The sequence below is a fragment of the Salvelinus namaycush genome, chromosome 24 (genome assembly GCF_016432855.1).
Source record: "Salvelinus namaycush isolate Seneca chromosome 24, SaNama_1.0, whole genome shotgun sequence".
NCBI lineage: Eukaryota > Metazoa > Chordata > Actinopteri > Salmoniformes > Salmonidae > Salvelinus > Salvelinus namaycush.
The window spans coordinates 27278358-27286278 of NC_052330.1; positions in this window are offsets into that span (position 1 = coordinate 27278358).

Below are 7921 nucleotides of genomic sequence, written 5' to 3' on the forward strand. Positions count from 1 at the left end.
AAGTGTCTAACCCGACACAGAGACAGTATGATCTGAGTTCAATGTAACAAGCTGTACCACCACAGTCCTCTGAACAAGTGTCTAACCCCGACACAGAGACAGTATGATCTGAGTTCAATGTAACAAGCTGTACCACCACCTGTCCTCTGAACAAGTGTCTAACCCGACACAGAGACAGTATGATCTGAGTTCAATGTAACAAGCTGTACCACCACCAGTCCTCTGAACAAGTGTCAACCCCGACACAGAGACAGTATGATCTGAGTTCAATGTAACAAGCTGTACCACCATGTCCTCTGAAACAAGTGTCTAACCCCGACACAGAGACAGTATGATCTGAGTTCAATGTAACAAGCTGCACCACCACCACTGTCCTATGAACAAGTGTCTAACCCCGACACAGAGACAGTATGATCTGAGTTCAATGTAACAAGCTGCACTACCACCAGTCCTCTGAACAAGTGTCTAACCCCGACACAGAGACAGTATGATCTGAGTTCAATGTAACAAGCTGTACCACCACCAGTCCCCTTTTCCACCATAATTTGCAAATAAATTAATTAAAAATCCTACAATGTGATTTTCTGGAATTTTCTTAACTCATTTTGTCTGTCATAGTTGAAGTACCTATGATGAAAAATTACAGGCCTCTCTCATCTATTTAAGTGGGAGAACTTGCACAATTGGTGGCTGACTAAATACTTTTTGCCCCACTGTATGTATGTCTGCAACTGGTTCTCTTTGTGGTTATTTCAGCTCAAACCACTTCTGTTTTTCTGTTGCTGAGCAGAGAAAGAAATAGAGAAGGAGAGAGGAGAGAGGAGAAGAGAGCAGGGCAGATGAGAAGAGAGTACAGTAGAGAGCAGAGGAGATGAGAGAGGAGAGCAGAGTAAAAGAGAGAGCAGAGTAGAGGAGAGAGAGGAGAGAAAAGGAGAGGAGAGAGGAGAGAAGAGGAGAAATTAGTAGAGGAGAGATAAGAGAAGAGGAGAAGAGAGAGGAGAAGAGAAGAGGGGAGACGAGAGAAGAGTAGAGCAGGAGAGAGGAGAGCAGAGGAGAGTAGAGGAGAGAGGAGAGTAGAGGAGCATAGAGGAGAGAGGAGAGCAGAGGAGAGAGGAGGAGAGAGTAGAGGAGAGGAGAGGAGAGATGAAAGTAGAGGAGAGAGGAGAGGAGAAGAGGGGAGAGAGGAGAGTGAGAGAGGAGAGTAGAGGGGAGAAGAGAGGAGAGTGGAGAGAGGAGAATAGAGGAGAGGAGAGAGATGAGGAGAGAAGAGAGTAGAGCAAAAAAGATAGGAGAGGAGAGAGGAGAGGAGAGTGGAGAAGAGGAGATAGAGGAGAGGAGAGAGGAGAGGAGAGTAGGAGAGGAAAGGAGAGTGGAGAGTAGAGGAAAGAGGAGAATAGAGTAGAGGAGAGTAGAGGAGAGAGGAGAGTATAACAGAGTAGTGGAGAGAGGAGGAGTGAGGAGGAGAGATGAGGGTAGAGGAGAGTAGTGGAGAGAGGAGTGGAGAGTAGAGGAGAGAGGAGAGTATAGGAGAGAGGAGGAGATGGGAGAGTAGAGGGGAGAAGAGAGTAGAGAGGAGAGTGGAGAGGAGGTGAATAGAGGAGAGGAGAGAGGAAAGCAGAGAAGAGAGGAAAGAAGAGGAGAATTGAGGGGAGAGGAGAGTAGAGAGGAGAGACGAGAGTAAAGGAGAGGAGAGGAGAGAGAGGAGGAGAGAGGAGGTCAGAGGAGAGTATAGGGGTGAGGCGAATGGATAGTAGAGGAGAGTAGAGGAGAGTGGTGAAAAGAGGAGAGAGGAGAGTTGAGGAGAGAGGAGAGTAGAGGAGTTAGGAGAGCAAAGGAGAGAGGAGAGCAGAGAGAGGAGAGCAGAGGAGAGAGGAGAGTAGAGAAATGAGGAGAGAAGTGGAGAGAATAGGAGAGTAGAGGAGAGTTGAAGAGTGAGATGAGGAGAGAGGAGAGTTGAGGAGAGAGGAGAGTAGAGGAGAGCGGAGAGTAGAGGAGAGGAGAGAGAAGAGTAGAGAGAGGAGAGAAGAGAGAGCAGGAGGGAGAGAAAGAGAGAGAGGAGAGGAGAGAGGAGGAGAGAGATGAGAGAGGAGAGACAAGAGTAGAGGAGAGAGGAGAGTAGAGGAGAGAGGAGAGCTAAGGAGAGAGGAGAGAAAAGAGGAGAGGAGAGAGGAGAGTGAAGGAGAGAGGAGAGCAGAGGAGAGGAGAGAGGAGAGAAGAAGGGAGGGGAGAATAGAGAGGAGAATGGAGGAGAGGGGAGGAGAGGAGAGAGGAGAGAGGAGAACAGAGGAGAGTATAGGGGTGAGGCGAATGGAGAGTAGAGGAGAGAGGAGAGTAGAGGAGAGAGGAGAGTAGAGGAGAGAGGAGAGAAGCGGAGAGAAGAGGAGAGGAGAGTAGAGGAGAGGAGAGTTGAAGAGAGAGATGAGGAGATAGGAGAGTTGAGGAGAGTAGAGGAGAGTACAGGAAAGTTGAGGAGAGAGAGGAGGAGAGAGGAGAGTAGAGGAGAGAGAAGAGTAGAGAGAGAAGAGAAGAGGAGAGAGCAGGAGGGAGAGAAAGAGAGAGAGGAGAGGAGAGGAGAGAGGAGGAGAGAGATGAGGAGAGGGGAGAGTAGAGGAGAGAGGAGAGCGAAGGAGAGAGGAGAGCAGAGGAGAAAGGAGAGACAAGAGTAGAGGAGAGAGGAGAGTAGAGGAGAGAGGAGAATAGAGAGGAGAATGGAGGAGAGGGGAGGGGAGGAGAGTAGAGGAGAGAGGAGAGTAGAGGAAAGAGGAGGAGAGAGAGGAGAGTAGAGGAAAGCAGAGGAGAGGAGAGAGAAGAGGGGAGAGGAGAATAGAAAGGAGAATGGAGGAGAGGGGAGGGGAGAGGAGAGAGAAGAGAAGAGCAGGAGAGAGGAGAGTAGAGAGGAGAGCAGAGGAGAGAGGAGGAGAGAGTAGAGGAGAGTAGAGGAGAGATGAAAGTAGAGGAGAGAGGAGAGGAGAGGAGAGGAGAAGAGAAGAGGGGAGAGAGGAGAGTGAGAAAGGAGAGAGGAGAGTAGAGGGGAGAAGAGAGGAGAATGGAGAGAGGAGAATAGAGGAGAGGAGAGAGATGAGGAGAGAAGAGAGTAGAGCAAAAAGGATAGGAGAGGAGATAGAGGAGAGTTGAGAAGAGGAGAGAGAGGAGAGGAGAGAGGAGAGGAGAGTAGGAGAGGAAAGGAGAGTGTAGAGTAGAGGAAAGTGGAGAATAGAGTAGAGGAGAGTAGAGGAGAGAGGAGAGTATAAAGAGTAGTGGGAGAGGAGGGTGAGGAGGAGAGATGAGGGTAGAGGAGAGTAGTGGAGAGAGGAGTGGAGGGTAGAGGAGAGAGGAGAGTATAGGAGAGAGGAGGAGATGGGAGAGTAGAGGGGAGAAGAGAGTAGAAAGGAGAGTGGAGAGGAGAGGAGGTGAATAGAGGAGAGGAGAGAGGAAAGCAGAGAAGAGAGGAAAGAAGATGAGAATTGAGGGGAGAGGAGAGTAGAGAGGAGAGAAGAGAGTAAAGGAGAGAGAGGAGGAGAGAGGAGAGCAGAGTAGAGTATAGGGGTGAGGCGAATGGATAGTAGAGGAGAGTAGAGGAGAGTGGTGAAAAGAGGAGAGTAGAGGAGAGAGGAGAGTAGAGGAGAGAGGAGAGCAAAGGAGTGAGGAGAGCAGAGAGAGGAGAGCAGAGGAGAGAGGAGAGTAAAGAAGTGAGGAGAGAAGTGGAGAGAAGAGGAGAGTAGAGGAGAGTTGAAGAGTGAGATGAGGAGAGTTGAGGAGAGAGGAGAGGAGAGCGGAGAGTAGAGGAGAGAGAAGAGTAGAGAGAGGAGAGAAGAGGAGAGAGCAGGAGGGAGAGAAAGAGAGAGAGGAGAGGAGAGAGGAGGAGAGAGGAGAGTTGAGGAGAGAGGAGAGTAGAGGAGAGACAAGAGTAGAGGAGAGAGGAGAGTAGAGGAGAGAGGAGAGCTAAGGAGAGAGGAGACCAGAGGAGAGAGGAGAGAAAAGAGTAGAGGAAAGAGGAGAGTAGAGGAGAGAGGAGAGTGGAGGAGAGAGGAGAGCAGAGGAGAGGAGAGAGGAGAGAAGAAGGGAGGGGAAAATAGAGAGGAGAATGGAGAAGAGGGGAGGGGAGGAGAGGAGAGAGGAGAACAGAGGAGAGTATAGGGGTGAGGCGAATGGAGAGTAGAGGAGAGATGAGAGTAAAGGAGAGGAGGAGAGTAGAGGAGAGAGGTGAGCAGAGGAGAGAGGAGAACAGAGGAGAGAGGAGAGTAGAGGAGAGTGGAGGAAAGGAGAGGAGGAGAGAGGAGGAGAGAGGAGAGTAGAGGAGAGAGGAGAGAAGCGGAGAGAAGAGGAGAGGAGAGTAGAGGAGAGGAGAGTTGAAGAGAGAGATGAGGAGAGAGGAGAGTTGAGGAGAGAGGAGAGTAGAGGAGAGTACAGGAAAGTTGAGGAGAGAGAGGAGGAGAGAGGAGAGTAGAGGAGAGAGGAGAGTAGAGGAGAGAGAAGAGTAGAGAGAGAAGAGAAGAGAAGAGAAGAGGAGAGAGCAGGAGGGAGAGAAAGAGAGAGAGGAGAGGAGAGGAGAGAGGAGGAGAGAGATGAGGAGAGGGGAGAGTTGAGGAGAGAGGAGAGTAGAGGAGAGAGGAAATTAGAGAAGGAGAGATGAAAGAGGAGAGTAGAGGAGAGAGGAGAGACAAGAGTAGAGGAGATAGGAGAGTAGAGGAGAGAGGAGAGCGAAGGAGAGAGGAGAGAGGAGAGACAAGAGTAGAGAGAGAGGAGAGTAGAGGAGAGAGGAGAATAGAGAGGAGAATGGAGGAGAGGGGAGGGGAGGAGAGTAGAGGAGAGAGGAGAGTAGAGGAAAGAGGAGGAGAGAGAGGAGAGTAGAGGAAAGCAGAGGAGAGGAGAGAGGAGAGTAGAGAAAAGGAGAGGAGAGGAGAGAGGAGAGAGTAGAGGGGAGGGGAATAGAGAGGAGTTTGGAGGAGAGGGAAGGAGAGGAGAGTAGAGTAGAAGAGAGGAGATGAGAGAAGAGGAAAGAAGAGAAAAGAGGACAGTTGAAGAGAGAGGAGATGAGAGAGGAGAGTAGAGAAGAGAGCAAAGGAGAGAGGAGAGCAAAGGAGAGAGGAGAGTAGAGGAGAGAGGATAGATGAGAGCAGAGGAGAGGATGGAGAGGAGGAGAAAGTAGAGGAGAGTAGATGAGAAATGATAGTAGAGGAGAGAGGAGTGTAGAGAAGAGAATTAGAGAGAAGAGGAGAGAGGAGAGTAGAGGGGAGAGTAGAGTAGAGTAGAGTAGAGGAGAGAAGAGAGTAGAGGAGAGAGGAGAGCGAAGGAGAGAGGAGAGCAGAGGAGAGCAGAGGAGAGCAGAGGAGAGCAGAGGAGAGAGGAGGAGAGAGAGGAGAGTAGAGGAAAGCAGAGGAGAGGAGACTAGAGAGGAGAGGAGAGTAGAAGAAAGAGGAGGAGAGGAGAGAGGATAGAGAGAGGAAAGAAGAGGAGAATAGAGGAAAATTGAGGGGAGGGGAGAGTAGAGGAGAGGAGAGAGAGGATGAGAGAGGAGAGTAGATGAGAGTATAGGGGTGAGGCGAATGGAGAGTAGAGAGGAGGAGAGATGAAAGAGGAGAGCAGAGGAGAGAGGAGAGACAAGAGTAGAGGAGAGAGGAGAGTAGAGTAGAGGAGAGAAGAGAGCGAAGGAGAGAGGAGAGCAGAGGAGAGAGGAGAGTAGAGGAGAGAGGAGAGTAGAGGAGAGAGGAGAGTAGAGAAGAGAATTAGAGAGAAGAGGAGAGAGGAGAGTAGAGGAGAGAGGAGAGTAGAGGAAAGGAAAGGAGGAGGAGGGGAGGAGAGAGGAGAGTAGAGGAGAGAGGAGAGTAGACGAGAGGAGAGTAGAGGAGAGTGGAGAGAAGAGGAGAGGAGAGGAGGAGAGAGGAGAGTAGAGTAGTGGAGAGGAGGGAGTGTTACGTTCCCCAGTCAAACCGAAACAGTCCCAGTCACCGTCCCCAAAAAGAAAAAGGTTGGGTTTTGTCAAGTCTTTGGCTCATCCGTTGGCTCGAGTTCTTGATTCAGCATTTGAGAAACCGGATCCTGTCTATGCTCCGTTTATCTCTGCCGGTTGTGTTTCTGGAGAACAAGCTGATCAAAAGCCCATTAAAATCTTAAGAGACATCGGGGCGGCGCAGTCAGTAATTGTTACTGATGCTTTACCCTGGTCTCCTGAAACATATTGTGGCTGCCATGTCATATTACAGGGGATAGAGACAAAAACAGTACCTGTACCATTACACTGGGTCCACTTAGTGTCAGACTTGGTATCAGGACGTTTCCGTGTTGGTGTAGTGTCTACACTGCCAGTAAAAGGAGTCACATTGCTACTAGGGAATGATATTGCTGGTGGTAACGTTACTCCTGTGTTAGAGGTAGTAGACAACCCAGAAATCAGAACTGCAGATGAGAAATTGGTTCAAGCATTTCCCCATGTTTTTCCTGCTTGTGTGTTAACGAGGGCACAATCACGCAAGCTAGGAGATGTGGTGGATTTGGCTAGTTCCATTTTTGAGAATGAAGAAGTAGAAGACAATGCACCGAGTATTCCTTCTGCAAGGCCGACAGTTTTTACACCTGTAAAAACGAAGGCAGGGGACTGCGAAATCGCGCCCCAATTACATGACATTCTTTTGTCTGTCACCCCTGAGAAGGTGATTGAATGTCAAAAAGGAGACACTAGTCTTCGCAAGTGTTTTGCTTCGGTAATTTCCACTGAGGAAGCTAAAACTAAGGAGACAGCCTACTTTATGGAAGCAGGAGTTTTGATGCGTAAAGGGGCAGCTCATGACACTGTTAATGACTGGAGTGAAGTGTGTCAAGTGGTTGTTCCTACACCGTTCCGACAGCAGGTGCTGTCACTCGCCCAAGACCAGTCGTGGTCCGGACATTTGGGGATCACCAAGACTTATAACCGAGTCCTTCGATGTTTTTTCTGGCCAGGTTTGAAGTCTGACGTGGTCCAATTTTGTAAAACATGTCACATATGTCAACTCACTGGGAAAGCGAATCAAACAGTTCCTCGAGCGCCGCTCTGCCCGATTCCTGTGGTGGGGGAACCGTTTGAAAGAGTGATAGTTGATTGTGTAGGTCCATTGACGAAAACCAGGTCAGGTAACAAATTCTCAAATGTACAATCAGAACCGCCGCCTTATGCGGTGGGCTCTGATTGTCCAAGGATATAATGTACAGATAGCTTATGTGAAGGGCTCGGCGAATGTGGTTGCCGACACTCTATCACGGGTTTACTAATTGGGGAAGCGTTGGTTTTTGTTATTACAAACTGTATGTTTGCAATTTTTGTGGTGGGCGTGTTACGTTCCCCAGTTTCTGTTGTAGTTTGTATTTGAGTGTGTGTGTTTCAGGAGATGGCTTCCTGAAGTTCTCCCCAAGCAGCTGATTGGTCGGCCCCAATTGATGATTGGAGAGCTGACCCCGCCCCCTCGTCAAGACGCAGCTGTCTCCAATTACCAATGCCTTCTGAAGCTATAAAAACCAGTGTTCTATTGTTCAGAGAGAGAGATCATTGCAGGCTTAGATCATTGCTGGAGAGATTGAATGTGATATAGATCATTGCTGAGAGAGGAGGTTGATGGCTGAGGGTTATAGCATGTTGGTTGTTGGTATGTACTGTGTTAGTTGTTGCTGGGAGCAGTTGATATGTTCTGTGTGAGATTGTTGCTCAGCTAGAGCTTATTTGATGTCCTTTGTTTCTTAGTTTGTTTGAGATATTGTTTGTTATTCTGTTTCATTTGTTCCCAGGGGGGAAGAGGAAGGCACCTAGGGAGTGCTTAGGCAAGAGGCCCGCGGGCATACATATACCCGTAGTATATTCACTGTCTAGGCACACTAGGTAAGACCTGGGTCGGACCACCCCCTGTATTTTGGTTAGTGCACCAGGTGGTGCTAAACTAGGTAAGTAGTG